Genomic DNA, 24,340 nt, shown 5'->3' on the forward strand with positions numbered 1-24,340 from the left:
ACAAAGCAGTCAAAGGCTTGCTGCATTTACAGCTCACCTTCGCAAGGGGAATACAGATGACGGACTAAGAGGGGTAAACCTCATTTTTAGGATGGAACAAGAGACGGTGGCTTCCACAGAATGCCCTGGAAGAAAGCCAGAGCTGTGGTTTCAGCGGCACTTGGCTTCCTGATGGAATGGGGAGCCAGGGATCCCCCAAACGTGCCCAGCCAACCATCGCTGACAATAGGCTGCGTCCCTCAGTCACGTTAAACAGCAACTAATGGGGGCGCCTGGGTGGCTCAGTCGGTTGGGCGTCCGACTTCAGCTCAGGTCATGATCTCGCGGTCTGTGAGTTCGAGCCCCGCGTCGGGCTCTGGGCTGATGGCTCGGAGCCTGGAGTCTGCTTCCGATTCTGTGTCTCCCTCTCTCTCTGCCCCTCCCCCGTTCATGCTCTGTCTCAAAAATAAAAACATTAAAAAAAAAATTAAAAAAAAAAAACAGCAACTAATGTCCCTCTGACAAATGGGGTTGTCTAATTACAACTTCATGTGTTGAATGCTTACGCTGTGTCAAGAACCATGCTGCATGCTTTATTTCATTTAACTTTTATGAATATCCCAGAGTTAGGTACCACTGTTAGCCCCATTTTACACACCAGAAAACTGAGGCTTACAGGTATTGAATAAATGGCCCAACGTCACACAGTTAGAAAGGGATTGAGCCAGTACTAAAAGCCCAGGTCTTGGTGCTTTTCATAACCTCCTGTTCCATGACGCTGAACTGCAACATTATCTCAAGTTAAGAGACCACGTTTTCCTTGTGCAGCGGACATATATAACATCTGTGCATATGAGCGGTTGGTCATGCTCTCTTAACGAGGCCTTGGTGAAGTTATTGTAAATCCACCTGAAATACAAAAGTAATATGACTGGGACGCCTGGGTGGCTTAGTCAGTTGAGTGTCCAAGTCTTGGTTTCATCTCAGGTTGTGACCCCAAGGTCATGGGATTGAGTCCCATGTCCGGTTCCATGCTGAACACGGAGCCTACTTGAGATTCTCTTTCTTTCGCTCCCTCTCTCTCCGCCTCTGCCCGTCCCCAACTCACTCGCTCTTGCTCTCTCTAAAATAAAAAATTTTAAAGTAATATGATAAAGTGTATGTCCACAGATAATTCTGTCTCATACAAAATTCTGCTAATTAGAAGACTACAACAAAAGGGCCCACCCACAAAAATCTCTCCTTTTCCTGTAAGCATACTATTTTGCAATGTTACCTTGCACTCTTCCCATCAAGAGGTGGAGGCTGTTCCTCCAACCCCTGAATTTTAACGTGGCCATGTGACTTTCTTTGGCCAATGAGAACTTAGTAAACTTCAGGAAAATTGAGGCTTGAACATCTCTACTCAAGAGCATGCCTTTTTTGCCAGGGAACTCTGGGTTCACCTCTCCATGGACAAATCCAGGCTAGTTTGTTGGATGATGAGGCACATGCAGCCGGATCATCCCCCTGTCCCAGCAATCGCGAAATTAACCACTAGTCAAGTAACTGTGGCCATCCCAGACCATCTTGCCCCTCCCCAGATGCCAGCAACCAAGGTTGACATCAGCCAAGATAGCCCAGACCACAAGAGTTCCCCAAACATCAGCCAAGATAGCCCAGACCACAAGAGTTCCCCAAATGACCCACAGAATTGAGAGAAATGATAAACATTTGTTGTTTCAAGCTAATAAGCTTTGGGGGTGTTTTGCTACACAGCGCAAGCTAACTGCTACAATTATTTAGAAGGTAAAGCCCTGACATCTTTGTGGTGTTATCAGCAGTGCAATATGACCCCGTGGCCGAATTTCCCTCATCCGAGCCGCACCGCTCGACAGGTTGTGTGTAATCAAGAAGAGAACCTGTTTGATTAGTTTTGTTTTGTATTATTTGTGGCCTACCTCATTCCACTCGTGGCTGGTTGTACAACAGAATGTACACCTTAGCACCTTAGGTGCTTCTAAAACATACTGATGCGGGAGACCCACCCCCGATTCTGATTTTCATTGGTCTCGGCTAAAGCAGCGGTGTGGCTCTTTTATTCTCCAGAACCAGACTGTGAGGGTTTCAATTCCAGCTGACTGACTGACAATACTGTTTTTACTGCTTGTTCTCTCAAACTTGGGCTACAAGGAAAATCTGAAAAGCCCACCCACTCATTGAGAAGGTGAACCCTTTCACTACGAAAAGTTACCTTCAAGGAAGAATCACCCTCTGCCCTTTTTGTAGCCCACTTTGATTCATGGTATTGAAGGGCTCAGTAGCCAAGACTGACAGTAGGCACGTGGTTAAGCTCACAGGGCAGGCGCGTGGCCACCTCTGTGCGAGATCACAGGCAAGTCATTTAACCACACCTGTAGCCATCTTCCCCACATGGAAGTAAGTGTTTATTCTGTTCTCAAGTAGGCTTCACATCCAGCATGGAGCCCAGCGTGGGGCTTGAACTCACAACCCTGAAATCAAGACCTGAACTGAGATCAAGAGTCAGATGCTTAACCGAATGAGCCACCCAGGTGCCCTGGAAACAGGTGTTTAATGACGAGCCCCTAAGTTCCCTTCCAGCTCTGAAAGCCTGATGGTAGGGCAGTCACCAGCACTCCATGCTAAACAATCACCACCTGGTTTCCCTGGGGGAGGTCAGGCAGCTGGGGCAGTATCACCCTCTGGAAAGAGCCAGGCATACAGCCCAGAGAGGAACAAGCACGTGGATCAGAATCAGTCACTGACTCCGTCAAGAAACCTGGCTGATGCCATCCAGGTGCCTAGCATCGTGTTGGACACTGCACAACACAGATCAGGCAAGCGCAGGGGTTCTTGAGCTGATCGTGTTTACAGAGAAGCAGAGGAGAACAGGTAAATCGGCAGAACCACGTGACTGGCACACATGCGAACCCTAAAGGAAGGAGGAGGGCAGAATTACTCTGGTTCAGGTGAAGGAAGAAGGTGCTATGGACTGAATGTGCCCCCCAAATTCAGGCTGAAACACTATCCCCCAGTGTAATGACATCCGTAGTGGGGGAGGGGGCCTCCGGCTGGTGATCAGGTCTAGGTGACATCATGATGGGATTAAAGCCCTCTCCTTTACATACACATGAGGAAAGCACACAGGGAGAAGGCAGCTGCCTAAAAGCCAGACAGCAAACCTACCGGCACCTTGATCTTGCACTTTCCAGCCTCCCGAACCGAAAGAAGTAATTGTTGTCTGAGCGACTCAGTCTACGGTACTTTGTTAGAGCTGGCCCGGCTGACTAACACAGAAGGCTTTCCAGAAGGGACGGGATTTCAGCTGAGGGGCCGTGTGGACACGAAGATGAGGAAGCTGGGTGCATGGAAACAGAGATGGGGGGAAAAAGAAGAAAGCCATTCTGTGGATGGAAAGAGTGGAAGAGAAAGATGAAAGAGATCAGAAGGGCAAGCAAGGAGCAACCAGGCAATACAGAAGCAAAAACCCTCCTGTTTCACCCGAAGCAAAACGTATTGACACTTACAGATCCTTCCAGCAAACCCTGATGTTCAAAAGAGAAAGCTGTCATTCCCTGGCATCCTTGTAAGCAGCTGTCTGACAGTGTGAGGTCGTGCTCACTGTCCTGCTCACCAGTCTGTGGTTTCCTTTTCTCATTAAATCAATTAATTTTAAAACATGTCTTAAGGGGTGCCTGGGTGGCTCAGTCGGTCAAGCAGCCGACTTCGGCTCAAGTCACGATCTCGCGGTTTGGGAGTTCGAACCCCATGTCGGGCTCTGTGCTGACAGCTCAGAGCCTGGAGCCTGCTTTGGATTCTGTCTCCCTCTCTCTCTCGGCCCCTCTCCTATCATACTCTGTCTCTCTCTGTCTCTCAAAAATAACTAAATGTTAAAAAAAATTTTTTAATAAAATTAAAAAAAACACCTCTTAAGTTGAAGAGATGTCATTTACAGTCTCCTGACAGCATCAGGATGAAATCCTTCATTCATGAATATTTATTATCACCGGCTAGCAAAGCAGAAGACAGGAAGGGAAAACGGAAGAAACATGCACAGGCCTCCCACACGGCTGACATGACAGGTGAGTCCCAAAAGTCACACCCGTGAAGGAGTGTCAAGATTCACAGCCTCAACCTCAGAGCCAACGGTGGGCTTGTAACAAATACAGGACGAACCATGATTTATTTGGTTACAAAAAGAAGCAGCAGAGGAGAGGCAGAAGAGGACAGGGGTGGGCGGAGAGGGGAGCAGGTGCGTAAGGGAATGGGGAGAAGAAACCAGAAGCATGTTTTATCTGTGATTTGCGATTTAAAGAATACAGCAGTGAAAGGAACGAACGGACAAAACCCAACAGTGCGAGGGGTGTGTCTTCACACATTTTCTCCTTCCCTTGAGGGAGCAAACCTCATCTGAAACAGAATTTAAAGCCATCATCAGTCTCTGACGCAGTTTCTTTGAGCATCTCTGTATTTTCTCCCTTCCTAAGCACAGCGAGCAATACCTGAATTCGCCAGCAGGAACTTGAGGTCAACTACATTTGCGCCCAACTACATTTGCGCCCAACTTTATGTTTCCCTACTTAATTAAAATGTATTTCCTGAGGAAAAGGCATTAGAAGGGGATTTGTTTTTTCCAGGCCTATCATTATACATGTTAGATGCCCATGAAGTATGGAAGGATGGATGAATAAGTGAGCAAATGAGTGACTGGATGAATGGGGTCCATGGTTCACCCAAGGGCAGCTTGTCAATTACACACATAAATGCCCCCAAAGAACCAACCAATCTCTACTCCAGGGGAGAAGACTTTCTAAATCTACTTTCTTTCACCCATTTATTTCAATCATTTATTCCCAAATGCTATTTGGGAACTCACTAGGCCAGACAGCAATAATAAACACAACATGATCAGGGCACCTGGGTGACTCAGTCGACTGAGCATCCAACTCTTGATTTCGGCTCCTAGTCATGATCCCAGGGTCATGGGATTGAGTCCTACATCAGGCTCTGCACTGAGCATTGAACCTGCTTGAGATTCTCTCTCTCTCTCTCTCTCTCTCTCTCTCTCTCTCTCTCTCTCTCCCTCTCTGACCTCTTCCCCGCTTGTGTACATGCTCTCTCTCTAAAATTAAAAAAAAAAAAGATAATAAAATTTAAAAAAATAATAAAATAAATACATTGTGATCAACTTATTTCATTTCATCGCATTTGGTAAGTATCCACATTATACTTTTCCCAGCAGGCTATGTGAGCTCCACAGGGGGAAAGACCTGAGGCAGTAACTTGCCAAACATCACACAACCAAAATCCAGGAATCCGACTCCCAGAGCCTGAAGTTCTTATGCAGTGAGGTCTACAGCCTCTCTCTTACAGGGGCTCAGTAAATATCTGTTGAATGAAAAATTTACCTAAATACACGATCTACAACTTTGCAACACCTGGACGAGAGCAGTAATCTGTGTATTTATTTATGAATCATTACCTGAAAACGGCAAAAACCGTCCTGAAATCATTAGGAGAAAATCTGCTTTAACGATAAATGCTCTGTTACAGAAAATATGGAAAGTCTAAAGAAAATAAAAATTTCTCATAATCTCACCAACCAGCAAAAAACGCTATTAGCACCTAGTATGTGTTATCTTCCCCCCCCCTCCCCGCTGCGATCACTTATTTCTTGTATTACTGGAATCATTTTTCTTAAAATTGTATCTTGAGGATTTTATCACCTCACCACACTGTTTTCAAGCATCTATGTTTTACCCGCTCCATAATGTTTCATCACTGAATGGTCTGGTGTGATCATCACCATGCTCATCATTACTTAGGCTGCTTCCAATTCTTTACAGTAATAAAGAATGCTTTCTGAAAATGCTTCTCAACAGGCTTTGTGTGGTTTCTCTTGCTCACTGGCACAAATCCCTACCACTTTAAACTAAACATGTAACTAAGGTAAAGTATCTCCCCAAACGTTAGCCAAATGCAACATCAGGACGTAATTAGGGTTTATTTAGATGCTGTCTATTTCCAAACGATTAGTCTTCTTTCCCACCATCTCCATCACCATATCCACCATATACATTGCAGGAAGAGCAGGAACTTTACGGACTCTTGCTCAGTTCTCCAGGGTGACGGAGGCAATGTAGGTCTATAAACAACCAGCAGCTGTGGAACAAAGTCTTCGTGTGTCTGAAGAGGTGGTCACTTGGCCTTGGTAAGAGGGCTGTGGTCCAGAAGAGAGTCCAGGAGAGACAAGAACAAAGACCTCGGGACTAGTGGTTCGATGCCCAAAGATGATGAGGGACAAGCTATATGTCCATGCCACACCCAAGAACCAAGGATGGCACAAAACCAGGAGCCCCTTGTAGGTGCTGACATGATCAAAACCCTCAGATCCTCAGTTCTAGAACAAGTAAGATTCATCCCAGGAAGGTAAGATTTTGTTTTGTTTTGTTTTGTTTTTATAGTATGGCAATTATAGTTGAGAGTTGTGTTTAGTATGGTGGGGCTTCTTTACTACCATAAACCTCCAATGGCCATTCTTAATTCAGAGGGGGTGCCTTCGAATAGAGGCCATATAATCAAGTATTGGAAAGGAGACATGCTATCGTCTCTCAGAGATGGCGGTTCAATTAAGGAATCAGAGTGAAACTAATATAAATGCTATGAGTCAATTACACCTCAACAACAACAACAACAAAGAGCTAAACTACTCTTACAATTTGACCAAAAAAAGAAAAACTAATGATTTGGGGAAAATCCCCTTTGAGATGAAAGCATCACATCCGCACATCGTCGAGCTGTGAAGAGCTCAAACTCTCTTCAACCTTGTTAGCATTAAGATACACAAAGGATAGAGTTCTTATGATAAAGCATTGCTACTTGTTAGTCCTTCAGATCATATTCTGTGAGGACACCTGCCCATGCAGAGTCATGCCATCATCAATCAGATGTTGCCAACCCTCAGCTTTTCATGCAGGAAAATTTTTATATATTGGCTGCTTTACCCTGTTCAGAAAAATCTTAAGTTAGGGGCGCCTGGGTGGCTCAGTTGGTTAAGCGTCCAACTCGTGATTTTGCCTTAGATCATGATCTCACGGTGTATGAGTTCGAGCCCCATGTCTTGGGTTTCTCTGTCTCCCTCTCTCTCTGCCTTTCCCCCGCTTGCACGTGTGCTCTCTCTCAAAAGTAAATAAATAAACAAAAAAAAAAAAAGAAAGAAAGAAAAGAAAGAAAAATCTTAAGTTAAAAATACTTAGAATAGGGGTGCCTGGGTGGCTCAGTCGGTTAAACGTCCGACTTCAGCTCAGGTCACGATCTCGCGGTCCGTGAGTTCAAGCTCTGCGTCGGGCTCTGGGCTGATGGCTCAGAGCCTGGAGCCTGCTTCCGATTCTGTGTCTCCCTCTCTCTCTGTCCCTCACCAGATCATGCTGTCTCTCTCTGTCTCAAAAATAAAATGTTAAAAAAAAATTAAAAAAAAAAAAAACTTAGAATAGTTGTAAACCAGGAAATGGAGTTTCCATGCCCCCCAAACCCACCAAAATAATAATAATAATAATAATAATAATAATAATAATAATAAACAATAAATGGAACTATTGTGAGTTTTTTCAATCTATGCTGAAAATAGGTGTACACAATTTTGAACTATCTTGAGGAACAATCAATAACTAAACCTGCATTTTAATTTTGATAGCATCTAAAATGTATGGGGACACTGTAACAAGTATAAATCAGAGTACCTATATACTCTATTATTTATATATTTTTCCCCTATATTATTTTGATCTAGACTTCATTGGAATTACCTCTAAAATTTTACGGATACACACTAAACACTAACTTTCCCAAGTATCTTTACACGTCCTGAGATTTTAAGGAACACCAACTTTAAAACAAAACCAGTTCTTATTTATTGTTGGGGTTATTACGTACAAGTGCAAATTAAATCAACTTAGGTAGCCCATTTACGTGATGTGTAATTGCTAATGTGTAAATAAATAATCCTTCCTTTGAAAGTCATGACTACTCCCTAATGGATTTGAGCCAACATGCACCCAAATTCTGGAGCAAATAAGCTTTATCACACATGGCTGCCTGAAAAGCTAGTTGACAAATATGGGAATGATGATGAAACTGCATCCTGACTTACTAGGACAAGGTGCTGCATTTGATTACTGATGTCTGCTGCAGGTCCTGGGCAGCACCGGCATAGCACCTATTTCCAGGACCAGGACTGACTGCTCAATCGCACCCAGTGCCCAGTGGTGCCGAATATAAGGCACTGGCTTTGCATCAGGGCATGAGTGTGTGGCATCAGGGCACGAGTGTATTGTTGGTACCAACAGAAGGGAACGGAGTCAGTGATTGGAGCCCTGGCACTGGAGGGGCAATCAGCATGTAAGTAACCACCTAAGGAAACCGGTAACTGCAACAGTAGCCCGCGTGACAGAGGAAGGGAGAGTCTCCGTGCACAGCAGTAGCAAGACGCCTCTGGGGAGCATGACCAGAGTCACAAGTCCACTCTGATGGGTGCTTCTTCTGGGCTGTGGACCCTCTATCCCAGCAAGAGGCTGAGGTGGGCTAGCCTCTCAGGATGCTGCTCCAGAAGTCCTCTGAGCTGGGGGTTCTTTCTCTCTCCCAACTAGACTCGATTGCTGCTAAAACGTCAGAAAGATCTGTTCTTAAGATACCAGAGAGGTTGTTGCCAGCTGCCTCTTGGCTCACTGGGAAGAATTCACCTAAACCAACACTGGTTGTTTCTACATCTAAAAGAAGCGAAGCCATCCATGGAAGACAGCCAGAGACAGCTGCACTCACTACTGTCCGACAAATACTCCTTGGTCTCTGATCCGCCTCCTTCCGCCTCTGTTTCTGTCTGCTCTCTCTCCCTTCCCCCTCCCCCCAGGTGCAAACAAGCCACTGAGCGCTCAGCCTCTGCATCTGACACAACTATTACACAAAAACAGTTTTAATTACACTCTTACCACATGTCAGGTATGGTGCTAAGTGATTTACACGTATTATCTCATTTAATCTCCTAAACTAGCATCGTCCAATAGAAATATAATGTGAGCCACGTACATACTCTTATATTTGCACTGTATGTTTTTGAGTGGTCACATTAAAAAAATTAAAAGGGGCACCTGAGTGGCTCGGTCTGGTTAAGCGTCCGACTCTTGATTTCAGCTCAGGTCACAATCTCATAGTTCATGGGATCGAGCCCCCCAGCAGGCTCCATGCTCACAGCACGGAGCCTGCTTGGGATTCTCTCTCACCTTCCATCTCTGCCCCTTCCCCAAGCACATGCATGCATTCTCTCTCTCCCTCTCTCTCTCTCTCTATCAACAAATAAAATAAACTTAAAAAAATTAAAAGACATTTAAAATTAATTTAAATAGCATTTCATTTAACCCGATATTTAAAAAATACTATCATTTTAATATGTAATCAATACAAAAATTATTAATGAGATATTTGCATTTTTGTGCCCTACTTTGCACCATATTTTTGTACCAATCTTGTACCGTGTTCTTTATACCAAATTTTCCAAGTGCAGATTTTACATTTATAGCCCATTTCAGATCTACTAGCTGTATTCTTAATACTTAATAGCCACATGTGGCTAGTGGCTACCATATTGGGCAGCACAGATCCAAACAATGGGTGATATAAATGCCATTACTACTGAGTTATACAGAAACCAATGCTTAGAAAGGCCCAAGATCACACACCAGGGTGGGGATGAGAGTCAAATCCAGGTCTGCCCAGAAACAAAGCCCATGTTGTTAACCATAACCATACTGCCTGTAGAAGACACATATTTTAACATTACACTATAAAATGGTACCGTAACTTAATAATCCAATCCTCATCTATTTTGGCTAATAAATATAATCTGCATAATATGATCACTGAGAAATACTTTATGCTACCTAAGACAAAAATTTTAAAGCCAGCAATGACTTTATGCACACACACTCCCATCAGATTATTGAGAAAAAGAAAAAGAAATGCCCCCAAACTGGCAAACTGCCAAGTAAGGACCATGCGACATGAATGCATTTTATAATCATAAAAAGTATTTTTTTAATCACCATACACTAAGAAACTAATGCCAGCTAATATTTTAATGTAAGTGGCTTACGTTTATACATGTAGTTGTGTCTATTTATAGTACAAATACTGTATTTCTATGCTTATAATAAATTAATACCAGCTCACATTACATGAAAAGCAGAACCACCTAAGAGAAGTACCCGACATTAGTGCAAAACACATTCGAACTGAAATGGGGTGGAGGCGTGCCAAGTAAATAATAATGGAGGGAATAGGGCTTCTTCCACTTTCTATTGGTCAGCTTATAGACAAGAATATGCAGGGGCACCTGGGTGGCTCAGTCGGTTAAGTGTCCAACACGGTTTCAGCTCAGGTCATGATCTCACAGTTCGTGGGTTCGAGCCCCATGTCAGGCTCTGTGCTGACAGCGTGGAGCCTGCTTGGGACTCTCTCTCTCCCTCTCTCTCTATCCCTCCCCTGCTTGTGCTCTCTCCCTTTCTCTCAAAAATAAATGAATAAACATTAAAAAAAAAGAATATGGAAAAACTTTTTTTTTAAGAAATTTGCAGAGAAGTCAAAATTCAGAAAGTCTTGGGACAAAACGCAAATCTGGGCTCAGGGGTCTACCGGGAGAGGTAGGGTGGTTATGGGTGCCACTCTGAGTGGACAACCACAGCACCAGAGGTGGTAGAAAAGTTGCATGTGTGTGTCATTTGAGGCATTCTTTATTTGTTCTTTTTTTCTTAATATAGAGATGGAAGCAATTTTCTTGAAACAGGAAAACAAAATGTCCCAATTATGTTACATTTGTAAGGCCATAAGTTTCTTGGGAATAAATGGCTGAAACCAGTGAGTTACATTTGTTCAATCTAAATGGTAATTCTCCATGACAGCACAAATTTTACATAACGCTGTGCACAGTGCAAATGGATATTCAAGTAGATTCTTAGCAGTGCAGCCTGCCTGGAAATTGCCCTAATGAGTCCTGGAAATTGGGAGGTCCTGGACTCCCAAGCCCATTGGCAAGGCTCAGTCTCAACCCAAAGCAAGCCCTCTGGTGAAGAAAGCATGCTGAAGGAAAGAACAAAAAGAAGATTTTCACAAGAAGTAATGCATCCCACATTAGCAATGGAAACTAGGTGGTGGGGTCGGTCTTCAAGCTTCTCGCTGGTATTATTGCTGATTAATGACATGATCTATCATCATCCAGAATCCAGCCAGGTCAGTTGAGAGCTGGTGTCGGTATGAGTCAGAAAAACACAAACTGTTTCTTATATTTATTAGACAAGGGGCGGAGGAGCTGAGATACAGTGATGTATTGCAAAGACTAGCAACTGTGGGCAGCTGCTCCCACACCTAGGCTGGAGAGACACGGGGAGGAGGGGATGTCATGAATGAGCCCAGAAGCCAAGGTCACTTGACAGAAGCTGGCACCACAGGAGGCCAGTCCACGGGGATGCTGGATCCAGGAAGGACACACAGCTACAGCTAAAGAAGCCCCCCCACCCAGGTGAAGTGGGAGGGAAATGCCCAAGTTTTTCCCTCCCGCCCACCCTCCAACCTCCTAACAGTGCCTTCCATTGGCCAATCCCAGCAGGAAGCTGGGTAAGTGTAGCCTGCAGGGTCCGGCCCCTCCAAGGCACATGGCAGAGAAAGGGGAGCATCTGGCCCAGAGGAAGGTATCTGAAGGCAAGCAGGCCCAGGACCCATGTGGTACCTGAACTGCATCACAAGATTACTGTCCTCAGTTCCAAGAAATCACTTCCCTGCAATCTGCTTTGCTGTCGTGCCCGCGGCCCATACAAAGACAGTGAAGTCCATCATCACCATCAGTACTGGTAACAGTAACAAAACGGTGCCAAGATTGCTCTTCATTCAGCGGCGCCTGGGTGGCTCAGTCGGTTGAGCATCTGATTTCGGCTCAGGTCATGATCTCATGGTTTGTGAGTTCGAGCCCCGCGTTGGGCTCTGTGCGGACAGCTCAGAGCCTAGAGGCTGCTTTGGATTCTGTGTCTCCCTCTCTCCGCTCCTCCCCCACTTGTGCTCTGTCTCTCTCTCACTCTCTCTCTCAAAAATAAATAAACATTAAAATAAAAAGAAAACATTGCTGTTCATCCTGTTACCCGTAAGGACCCACTTTTGAAGACTCCGAAGAGAAATTTTTCTGCTGTTCTCCTTGTCAAAACTATCTGTACCCTAAGTAATCAGGTAGATCTGGGTTCATAGACACTGCATGTCGAAACTGCCCCGCCTTCCTACTACTTGGCCTTGTCAATCACAGCCGCACGGCGCCTCGAACTTAACCTCTCTACATGGTTTCTACTCTATCTTCTCCGATTTTTAAAATTTGCTAGCTTGCACTTTTTACATTGCTGTAAGCTGACTTCAACCATTTATAATACAGGCAGGAAAGAAAGACATACGTGTATATACACATGCACTCATATATAAGTGTATGCATAATTTTGAATACGGGAATTGTAAATATTTATACTTTGCTTTGTTGACTTAGCCAATACAGACATTAGTGTTTATGTAAATTTATCAGTCTTTTGTAGTTTCTTACACTGACTGCATGCTCAATTAAGGGAAGCTTTCCCAATTTTAAGATCAGATAAGTATTAATTTATATTGCCTCCTGTTTATGACTTAAATAATATATAAATCATAATAATAGTAGTAACAGTGAAGAATTATAATAATCACAAACATAATAGGAAACATAACATTAAATTTTTTTTTTAATGTTTATTTATTTTTGAGAGAGGGAGACACAGAATCTGAAGCAGGTTCCAGGCTCTGAGCTGGCAGCACAGAGCCCAATGCGGGCCTTGAACCCATAAACTGCAAGATCATCATGACCTGAGCCGAAGTCGGACACTTAACCGACTAAGCCACCCTGACACCCCGGCAAACATAATATTAATAGGAAACAACTGTATGGAGCCTGCTTTGTGCCAGATACTGTTCTAAATCACAGTTCTAAATAATAACTAATATAGTAATGCATTTTAGTTCTCACATCTGAGGTAGCTACTATTATCCCCACTTACAGATGAGACAATGGAGACCTGCAGCAGTGAAGTCACTTGACCAAAGTCCCTCAGCTAGTAAGTGGCAGCGCTGGGATCTGAACCCCAGATGGCTGGCCCTAGGCTTGCAGCACTCAAACACAGCCACCTGCTGTCTCTGGGATGGATGTGGATGTAGTGTCCCACAAAGACCTGAAGTTCTTTTTCTCTTTCCTGAGGAGTCGGCTAAGAATCCTAGCAACATTAGTGAATCATCCTTATTTCTCACAATTAGTGATGTCAACTCTATCACATATATTCTTATCTTCCTTGCCATCACAGATGTGCGAGACAACGGAGAAGAAACGGACACACGGGCCTCTGGTGAGGTCCCTGTCCAGCTGCGGGATCCTCGGGACACAAATGAACACTCGTAACGTCGCTGAAGGTCCGAATTCCAGCCAGCTAGCACTCTCCTTAGGGTCTGCCCAAATTGCAAGACTGAGGACACTGAAGACTGACAACAGCTGATGTTCGCGCGGCCTTTGCCGCTTGTAAGAGGGAAATGGCTGGCCTGGAAAGTGTGACAACAAACGAAAAACCCCTACCTATTACAAAGATAACTGTTAATGGGACAAAGAAAAGAAGTGGCAGCAGTTACCCGTTATCTCTAGGTGACAGGACTATGGGCGAGTTGTTTCTTCTATTTTTTTCTAAGCTTTCCAAATTTCTGTAATTAGCATTCGTTTCCTATTACCCAAATAAAAAGTCATCGCTGAAACACTTCACAGGGACTGAACAGTGCCAGTAAACCCAAATCCCAGGTTTCCTGTCGCCTCCTTCATCTGTGAACAGATGGGCTTTGGCCCTATTCTACATAGACCCCTCCTTCGGGCACTGGGAATAAAGAACAAAAAAAATGTTTGTATCTTCTCTGTAATAATTTTGATTTTTTAACATGGAAACTATAGTCCTAAATATTTGTATAATTAAATGTTAATTTGTAAAATGTTTATACACGAACAAAACAGACAGCCAACATTAGATGTCAAAGCCAGGATGCTACGGGAGGTCACCAAAGGGCAGCCTGACCCTCTTTCCACCTTGCCTGCTTCTTGCTTCTCCACGCCTGCCCAGCCTCCCCTGCCCACCTTCCCTCTGTCCTTTCGAGCTGCTCACCTGGGATCAGAGCCAGAGCGGGTAGCTGCCTGCCTGCCATCTCTAAACCTGACAGGGATACAGCCCCAGAGGCACCACCTGTGACTTCCTCCAGCCACTGCCGTCGCTTTTAGTCACCATCCCTAAATTACTCTTACAAAGAAACTTCTAAATTGACACATTATCTTATAAGCCTCTGGTCTGGATGGCCACTAGAATTCTTTCATAGTTCTACGGGCGCCTGGGTGGCTCAGTCGGTTGAGCGTCTGAGTCTTGATTTCAGCTCAGGTCATGTGCTCACGGTTCATGGGTTCAAGCCCCAAGTCAGGCTCTGTGCTGACAGCACAGAGCCTGCTCAGGATCCTCTCTCTCCCCCGCTCTGTCTGCCCTACCCCCACTCATACACTGGTTCTCTCTTTCCCTCGCTCTCGCTCTCTCTCTCTCAAAATAAATAAATAAATGTTAAAAAATACTTTAAAAATTATTTTTAAAAAGATCGCAGTTCTAAAGGACACAACTGATAAATAAATGCCTTTACAAAAAGCCTTTGATGGGGCCATCTAATGACGGAGAACCCAAAACCTTCCAAAGGAGCCCACGCCTCTTTGGAAGACTCTAATGGAAGGTAGGAAGGAAGAAAGGGAAAGAAGGAAGGGAAGGAAGGAGGAAGGGAACAAAATAAAACCCTCCTAATATTGAGCTCCACAACTCATGTGTGTCATTTCTCTTTACTGGTTCCCCCAGGTTGTCATTTCAGGGCAGAACTAACCCCTTTGCCCCATGACAGCCCCTCAAATGTTTGATTTAATATCCTCCAATATTAAATTCTGGCAATTTCCCTTATAATGTGTTAACTGTTCAGTCTTCATTATTTTTTCTTGTTTTCATACTTATCCACCTGAGAATACCTAGAATGAGCCATTCAGGGTCTTCTGGGAAATCATCGGAGTGAGAATTAACAGCCAGACAATGCTCATCTTACCGATCAACTCAGAATTTATAGGACAAAAGGCAAAAGGATGGAGCATAGAAGGTCGCCCATCATTCTTCCCCATTTGTATTTCTGAGAAAATGTTAAAGCGGCAGAACCCCCAGCCTCCTGCCTCAGAGATCTCCACTTAAATCTCTCCTGTGTCTAGCACAAGGAAAATGTGGGGCGCACACAGCATGTGGCTGTGAAAATGGACTATGAGACTGACTTTGGACTCTGTCATGTAACAGTGGGGTGACCTGGGGCAAGTCGCCTAACCTTTCTGGAAGCAGCTCCCTCACCTAGAAAAGGGAAGTGATAAAATCTCCCTGAGAAGGCTGCTTTGAGAAACCAAATGAAGTAATACGTAGAAGGCTCACACTATGCTCGTAACACCTAGTTGCTGCTGTTATTAATTCCTGAGGAAGATATGATGCGGTTCCGGTCTTCTGTCCTAGTCTCTTCTCGACTACACACGGACCACCTTTGCCAGAGTGTGGGAAATTTGGAAATAGATTTTTTTTTAAGTTTGTTTATTTTGAGAGAGAGCGAGCGAGTGTGCTCAAGTGAGCAGGGGAGGGGAATATAGAAAGGGAGAGAGAGAGGATCTCAAGCAGGCTCCGTGCTGGCAGTGTAGAGCCTGACATGGGGCTCGATCTCACAAGCCATGAGAACACGGCCTGAGCCGAAGTCAAGAGTCAAACGCTCAACTGACTAATCCACCCAGGCGCCCCTGGAAATCGATTTTTATGTGCAGTAATAAGCAGAAGACACACTACTTCCAGCTTAGAAGTTCATTACAGCTTAAAAAATGCCACTACACAAACAACACCCAAAACCTCATTTTAAAACCCTGAAGGAACATGACAAACAAGCTGGGCTATGGATGAACGCACCCTCGTGGCACACAGTATTCAAGCTGCATGCAGCGAAGACCAATCACCCCACTCCTGGGGTTTCCCTCTTCCTCCCCGAACCTGGCAGTTACAGGTTTGCATGCCAGTCCTCCCTTCTCCATATGCAGATGCCAAGTACTGGAATCTACTGGAAAGGAGAGCCCTCCACTGTAAACGAACGCATTCACATTCTCACTTAGAGGTTTCATTCCCTCCTGAGCCTGATTAGCACACGAGTCAGCTGCAAAGAATTCTGGGATACAGACCAAGTTTCCTGAAGGCAGAAACATTACTTTTTTTGCTTTTTTTCTGAAGATCAACCCTCAGCGCAGTGCCTCACACACTGCAGAAGGCAATGAACAGTTGTTGAACAAATGAGAGAGAGAAAAACAGAGAGAAACAGAGACAAACCAGTAAAGGAGAATGGGATGGATGAAAGGAGGGAAGAAGGGAGAAAGGAAAAATGAATGAATGAATCAAGTAATGCCAATGACAGCTCTCGGAAGCCAGCCCCATCGCCCTCTCCTAGCAAATTCCAAGGGCTTAACACTGGAAACGGGCACAGTTACTGTGCTAACTATGCAGGTCTGCTATGAATGACCAGAGACACAATACTCTGTCTAGTAATAAAGACAGAGATTGGGCTGAGATCACTTGCTGACACTGTCACACAGAACCAGGGAGGCCCTGTCTTCTGATAGGTGATGCCCTTCAAGTCACCTTCAAAGCTTTGCAGAAGAAAATCACCCCCACTACAGCAAAGTCAGAAAGACATCAGGAATAACCCAGTATGCCCTCACTCCTTAGAGTTCATTCCCCCACCGCTGAACTGGCAGTCAATAAGCAAGCAAGAAGAGAGTCTGGTTTCTCTACCCCCTACCCGGACAAAGAACAGGTGCTAAAATGAGTCCTCCTTGCAGGACAAGAGATGAGCAGGTAGGGTTGCCAGATTTAGCAAATAAAAATATATGCCGTATTAGGAACATACATACACTAAAACAATTTGTAAAGATCCTTAGTTTATGGAAGTTACATCTTGCCCATTTTATATTAGAATTTTAACTGAAGAATATTTTAAATATTTTATGAATTCATTTAAGTAACAATAAACCCATCACATATCAATCTAAATAACATACATTATGACATTATGCAGCTTTTTATTTCTACAGGTCTGCAAATCCTTTTTCTGTCTGGCTTAAAAGACAATAGTTGTATTCTCACATCTGCTTTGGCATTCAATCTGTTGAGATACCAGTCTCTGGAAAACTCCATTGCATATTGGTAGAAGACTAATAAAAGCAAACAGTATCTTGGTATAATTAGAAAAATTGGGGCGCCTGGGTGGCTCAGTCGGTTAAGCATCCAACTTTGGCTCAGGGCATGATCTCACAGTTCGTGGGTTCGAGCCCCACGTCAGGCTCTGTGCTGACAGCTCAGAGCCTGGAGACTGCTTTGGATTCTGTGTTTCCCTCTCTCTCTGCCTCTTCCCCGCTTGTTCTCTCTCTCTCTCTCTCTCTCTCTCTCTCTCTCTCTCTCTATCTCTCAAAAATAAACATTTTTTAAAAAAGGATAATAGCTAGAGAGTTTTAATATTTATAGCCAAATCTGAAGTAATGATATGAATCCCGACACCTGAATTTCACATTGTGTTCGTCTCTCACCAAACCTTTTAAGTAATTTATGCACAGGGAAAGAGCAGTTCACAAAGGGCCAAGAGAATGCACACAGTGTAAGATCGGCCCCGGAGCTGCAAGGGAACATTTATGTAAAAACCTAGCCTAATGAGAATCTCCCAAACGACCAGTCCACCTTCGATGCCCATACACATTTACACATTTTCCTGAGAGTACTTCATCAATTCTATGTAGGTAAAATATCCTCCTAGATTTTGTTCCCATTTTGAAAAAAACAAAACAAAACATTTAATGACAAAACCTTTCTACTTCATTTTTATGCCTTTCTCTTCCTAGTTAGAGATCAGCAGAAAAACAAAAGAATGTAACGTATATTAGTAAAGGCTCATTACTATACTCATGAGCTCCCCCGATGAGATGTTGCAAGAACAAAAGGTTCTGTATCCCAGTAAGTATAGGCTACAATAAGAAACACTACAGGGGTGTCTGGGTGGCTCAGTAGATTAAGCATCCAGCTTAGGCTCATGGTCTCATGGTTTGTCAGTTCGAGCCCCACATCGGGCTCTGTGCTGACAGCTCGGAGGCTGGAGCCTGCTTCAGATTCTGTGTCTTCCTCTCTCTCTGCCCCTCCCCTGCTCGTGCTCTGTCTCTGTCTCTCTTTCAAAAATAAATAAACACTGGAAAAAAATTTTTAAAGAAACATTACAACCCACATTTCCTTCTTACAGATTTACAATGCACAATAGCAAAATGAAGGCGCCGGGAAAACCAGAAGCTTTAATTGGCTGTTTCCCAAATAATCTTGAACCTCCCCACATTTTGCATGATATCCACGGACACCGCCAAACCCTCACAGCTCTGTGGACAGTACCTTCTGAAATATCAAACCTGGGGTGTAAAAGCCCAGGGGTGATAGGCATTGTACCCTGGATGGATGGACCAGATCTGTGGCTAGGGATGTTTTCCCTCCGCCAGTATCCTATAGGAGCCTGGAATAGTCACCCTCCTTATCAGTGCTGTTATCTGAACACAAGAAGGTATAAGATGATGGTGATGACACCATCAAAGATGGTGTCACCAAAGATGAAAGAGGACACCCTGGTATAGCTGTACTCATTCTCAAAGCAGAGTCCCAACACTGAAGTTACCACACTACAAAATCAATTTATGCCTAAGGTATCTAACCATGTAGGTATGAGTTTATACTTTAACCTCAACCTGTAATTTGGGTTTTCCTATAATCAAAGTTATGTCTTATTCTAAAGGACATTTTATTTTATTTTATTATTTTTTTCAATATATGAAATTTATTGTCAAATTGGTTTCCATACAACACCCAGTGCTCATCCCAAAAGGTGCCCTCCTCAATACCCATCACCCACCCTCTCCTCCCTCCCACCCCCCATCAACCCTCAGTTTGTTCTCAGTTTTTAACAGTCTCTTATGCTTTGGCTCTCTCCCACTCTAACCTCCTTTTTTTTCCTTCCCCTCCCCCATGGGTTTCTGTTAAGTTTCTCAGGATCCACATAAGAGTGAAAACATATGGTATCTGTCTTTCTCTGTATGGCTTATTTCACTTAGCATCACACTCTCCAGTTCCATCCACGTTGCTACAAAGGGCCATATTTCATTCTTTCTCATTGCCCTGTAGTACTCCATTGTGTATATAAACCTCAATTTCTTTATCCATTCATCAGTTGACGGACATTTAGACTCTTTCCATAATTTGGCTATTGTTGAGAGTGCTGCTATAAACATTGGGGTACAAGTGCCCCCATGCATCAGGAGGGCATGTATCCCTCCTGTATCCCTTGGGTAAATTCCTACCAGTGTTATTGTGGGTCATAGGGTAGATCGATTTTTAAATGTTTGAGGAACCTCCACACTGTTTTCCAGAGCAGCTGCACCAGTTTGCATTCCCACCAACAGTGCAAGTGGATTCCCGTTTCTCCACATCCTCGCCAGCATCTATAGTCTCCTGATTTGTTCATTTTAGCCACTCTGACTGGAGTGAGGTGATATCTGAGTGTGGTTTTGATTTGTATTCCCCTGATAAGGAGCGACGTTGAGCATCTTTTCATGTGCCTGTTGGCCATCCGGATGTCTTCTTTAGAGAAGTGTCTATTCGTGTTTTCTGCCCATTTCTTCACTGGGTTATTTGTTTTTCGGGTGTGGAGTTTGGTGAGCTCTTTATAGATTTTGGATACTAGCCCCTAAAGGACATTTTAAATGTACATATGATTTTGAATAGTCTCTGAGAATTCTGAGTTTAGAATTAACTAACCCTATTAACCTTTGATATTTTCCATCCTTTCTCGATCTGAAGAGATGAAATACAGTTTACTTCCCACTCATTCATTCACTGAACAAGTATTTATTGAGAGTCTAGAACATGGCAGGCACATGCGTGGCACTGAATAGCAATACGGGAAACAGATAAAGTGCTGCCTTAAGAGATTTTTCAGCTGTGGTTGGAGAGAAGACAGAACTTTTTTTTTTTTTTAATTCCAGTATAGTTAACATACAGTTATGTTAGTTTCATGTGTTCATTACTCAGGGCTCATCATGATAAGTGTACTCTTAATCCCCTTCATCCATTTCATCCATCCCCCCCCCAGTGACCTACCCTCTCGTAGGTCAGTTTGTTCTCTATAGTTCAGGGTCTGTTTTTGGGTTTGTCTCCTTTCTCCTTTGCTCCTTTGTTTTGTTTCTTAAAGTCCACACATGAGTCAAATCATATGGTATTTGTCCTTCCCCGGCTGACTTACTTCATTTATCATCATATTCTACAGATCCATCCATGTTGTTGCAAATGGAAAAATTTCATTCTTCTTTAAGGCTCAATAATACTCCATTGTACACATGTCATACCACTCTTTATCCATTCATCTATCAATGGACACTTGGGTTGATTCCATAATTTGGCTACTATAAATAATGCTGCAATAAACATAGGGGTGCATATATCTTTCCAAATTAGTGTTTCATATTCTTTGGGTAAACAGCCACTACTGGAATTACTGGGTCTTCAGATAATCCTATTATTCACTTTTTCAGGAAAACTCTGTATGTTTTCCACAGTTGGCTGCACCAGTTTGCATTCCCACCAACAGTGCACAGGGGTTTCTTTTTCTCCACATCCTTAACACTTGTTATTCCTTGTGTTTTTTATTTTACCCATTCTGACAGGTGTGAGATGATATCGCATTGAGATTTTGATCTGCGTTTCCCTGATGTAATGATGTTGAGCATCTTTTCATGTGCCTGTTGGCCACCTGTATGTCTTTGGGAAATGTCTATTCATGTCTTCTGCCCATTTTTAATTGGGTTATTTGGAGTTAAGCTGTATAAGTTCTTTATGTATTTTGGTACATATCATTCGCATACATCATCTGCAAATAATCTTCTCCCATTCAGAAGGCTGTCTTCTAGTTTTGTCGTCCTTTGCCATGCAGAAGCTTTTAATTTTGATGTAGTCCCAATAGTTTATTTTTGCCTCAGGAGACATATCTACAAAATTTTTGCTATGGCCAATATCAAATAAATTACTACCTGTGCTCTCTTCTAGGATTTTTATGATTTCACATCTCACATTTAGGCCCTTAATCTGTTTTTTTTTTTAAATATAATTTGTCAAGTTGGCTAACATACATTGTGTGTGTGTGTATATATATATACGTATATACATATACGTATACGTATATACACATATACATATGTGTGTGTATATATATATACGTATATGTATATACGTATATATATATATATATATATATATAGCGTGTTCTAGGTTTTGGGGGTAGATTCCCGTGTTTCATTGCTTATATACAACACCCAGCGCTCCTCCCAACAAGTGCCCTCGTCAATGCCCATCACCCATTTTCCCCTCTCTCCCACCCCATCAACCCTCGGTTTGTTCTCTATATTTAAGAGTCTCTTATGGTTTGCCTCCCTCTCTGTTTGAAACTATTTTCTCCCCTTCCCTTCCCCCACAGTCTTCTGTTAAATTTCTCAAGTTCCACATATGAGTGAAAATGTATCATATCTGTCCTTCTCTGACTGACTTATTTGACTTAGCATAATACCTCCCAGTTCCATTAACATCGTTACAAATGGAAGGATTTCATCCTTTCTCATTGCCGAGTAGTATTCCATTGTATATGTAAACCACATTTTCTTTATCCATTCATCAGTTAACGGACATTTCCGTAATTTGGCTATTGTTGAAAGCACTGCTATAAACATTGGCATACATGTGCCCCAATGAATCAGCACTCCTATATCCTTTGGATAAATTCCTACTAGTGTTATTGCTAGGCCGTAGAGTAGTTCTATTTTTAATTTTTTGAGGAACCTCCACACTGTTTTCCAGAATGGCTGCACCAATTTGCATTCCCACTAACAGTGGAAGAGGGTTCCCGTTTCTTCACATCCTCGCCAGCATCTGTTGTTTCCTGAGTTAATTTTAGCCACTCTGACTGGTGTGAGGTGGTATCTCAGTGTGGTTTTGATTTGTATTTCCCTGATGATGAGTGATGTTGAACATCTTTTCAAGAGTCTGTTAGCCATTTGGACTTCTTCTTTGTAAAAGTGTCTATTCATGTCTTCTGCCTATTTCTTCACTGGATTATTTGCTTTTTGTGTGTTGAGTTTGGTAAGTTCTTTATAGATTTTGGTTACTGACCCTTTATCCAATATGTCATTTGCAAGTATCTTCTCCCGTTCTGTTGGTTGCTTTTTAGTTTTGTTGATTGTTTCCTTTGCAGTGCAGAGGCTTTTTATCTTGATGAGGTCCCAATAGTTCATGTTTGCTTTTATTTCCCTTGCCTTCGGAGATGTGTTGAGCAAGAAATTGCTGCAGTTGAGATCAAAGAGGTTGTCGCCTGCTTTCTCCTCTAGGGTTTTGATAGTTTCCTGTCTTACATTTAGGTCTTTCATCCATTTTGAGTTTATTTTTGAGTATGGTGTAAGAAAGTGGTCCTGTTTCATTCTTCTGCATGTTGCTGTCCAGTTCTCCCAGCACCATTTGCTAAAGAGACTGTCTTTTTTCCACTGGATACTCTTTTCCTGCTTTATCAAAGATTAGTTGCCCATACATTTGTGGGTCCCATTCTGGGTTCTGTATTCTATTCCATTGGTCTATGTGTCTGTTCTTGTGCTAGTACCATACTGTCTTGATGATTACAGCCTTGTAGTAGAGGTTAAAGTCCGGGATTGTGATGCCTCCCAATTTGGTTTTCTTTTTCAACATAACTTTGGCTATTAGGGGTCTTCTGTGGTTGCATACAAATTGTAGGATTATTTGTGAAAGAATGACAATGCAATTTTGATTGGGACTGCACTGAATGTGGAGATCACTTTGGGTAGTATTAACATTTTAACAATATTTGTTCTTCCAATCCATGAGCATGGAATGTTTTTCCATTGTTTATCTTTGTGTATAGTGTAAGAAAGTGGTATAGTTTCATTCCTTTGCATGTAGCTGTTCAGTTTTCCCAACACCATTTGTTAAAGAGACTTTTTTCCCCATTGCATATTCTTGTCCACTTTTTCAAAAATTACTTGGCCATATAATCATGGATTAATTTCTGGGCTATCTGTTCTGTTCCACTGATCTATTTTTGTGCCAGTACCACTGTATTTTGATTAATACAGCTTTGTCTTATATCTTGAAATCTGGGATTGTGGTATCACCAGTTTTGTTCTTCTTTTTCAAGACTGTTTTGGCTATTCAGGGTCTTTTATGGTTCTATATAAATTTTAGGACGGTTTGTTCTAGTTCTGTGAAAAAATGCTACTTTGGTATTTTGATAGGGATTGCATGAAATGTGCCGATTGCTTTGGGTAGTATGGACATTTAAAACATATTTGTTCTTCTAATCCATCAGCATGGAATGTCTTTCCATTTGTTTGTGTCATCTTCAATTCCTTTCGTCAATATTTTATAGTTTTGAGTACAGGTGTTTCACCTCCTTGGTTAAGTTTATTCCTAGGAATTTTATTATTTTGGGGGTAATTCTAAATTTTTTTTCAACGTTTTTTATTTATTTTTGGGACAGAGAGAGACAGAGCATGAACGGGGGAGGGGCAGAGAGAGAGGGAGACACAGAATCGGAAACAGGCTCCAGGCTCCGAGCCATCAGCCCAGAGCCTGACACGGGGCTCGAACTCACGGACCGTGAGATCATGACCTGGCTGAAGTTGGACGCTTAACCGAATGCGCCACCCAGGCGCCCCAATTTTGGGGGTAATTCTAAATGGAATTGTTTTCTTAATTTCTCTTTCTGTTATTTCATTATTAGTGTGTAGAAATGCAATGGATTTCTGTATATGGATTTCGCACACTGAGACCTTACTGAATTCATTTATCACTTCTGTTTTTTAGTGGAATCTTTAGGGTTTTCTATACATTTATATCATGTTATCTGCAAACAGTGCAAGTTTTACTTCTTCCTTACCAACTTGAATGCCTTTATTTCTTTTTCTTGTCTGATTATTTCTGCCTAGGTCTCCAGTACTATGTTGAATAAAAGTGATGAAAGTAGACATCCTTGTCTTGTCCCTCCCTGACTTTAGGGGAAAAGCTCTCAGTTTTTCACCATTTAATACGATGTTAGCTGTGGGTTTTTTATA

Source organism: Herpailurus yagouaroundi, unplaced genomic scaffold (genome assembly GCF_014898765.1).
Source record: "Herpailurus yagouaroundi ecotype Mexico unplaced genomic scaffold, PumYag 100, whole genome shotgun sequence".
Taxonomy (NCBI): Eukaryota; Metazoa; Chordata; class Mammalia; order Carnivora; family Felidae; genus Herpailurus; species Herpailurus yagouaroundi.